Raw genomic sequence first — 320 nt, 5'->3', positions numbered from 1 at the left:
TTGCTGTTTTTTAGCTGTGCGCCGTTTTTAGCTTGCTTTTTGACGCGTAAAATTCTAGGAAGGCGGTTCTTATTTATTCGCCCGCGCGGGGGCGCGATGCCTTGATGGCTTTCCCCGCAGACTGCTTTTGGTTATTCGCGGCGGCGGAGCGTAGCGCAGCTTGGTAGCGCACCTGATTTGGGATCAGGGGGTCGTAGGTTCGAATCCTATCGCTCCGACCATTTATTGTTAATAGGGCATTAGGCAAGCTTTTAAGCGCGGCGTCTTGCCTGCGCGGCATTTTGCCGGCGCTGTTTTTCATCACGCGCAGAGCGGCTCGA

At 54.4% G+C, this 320-nt stretch overlaps 1 non-coding gene across 1 annotated transcript; it reads left to right on the top strand.

The window, feature by feature from the left end:
- The first annotated feature begins 144 nt into the window (after positions 1-144).
- Positions 145-218, top strand: Trnap-ugg. The gene has a single exon. It is a non-coding gene; the product is annotated as a tRNA-Pro (tRNA).
- Positions 219-320: the final 102 nt, after the last annotated feature.

The sequence above is a fragment of the Wasmannia auropunctata genome, unplaced genomic scaffold (assembly GCF_000956235.1).
Source record: "Wasmannia auropunctata unplaced genomic scaffold, wasmannia.A_1.0 LD339939.1, whole genome shotgun sequence".
NCBI classification, from domain to species: domain Eukaryota; kingdom Metazoa; phylum Arthropoda; class Insecta; order Hymenoptera; family Formicidae; genus Wasmannia; species Wasmannia auropunctata.
Note: the sequence above shows the minus strand (reverse complement) of the source record. Positions and strands in the feature narration are given on the sequence as shown.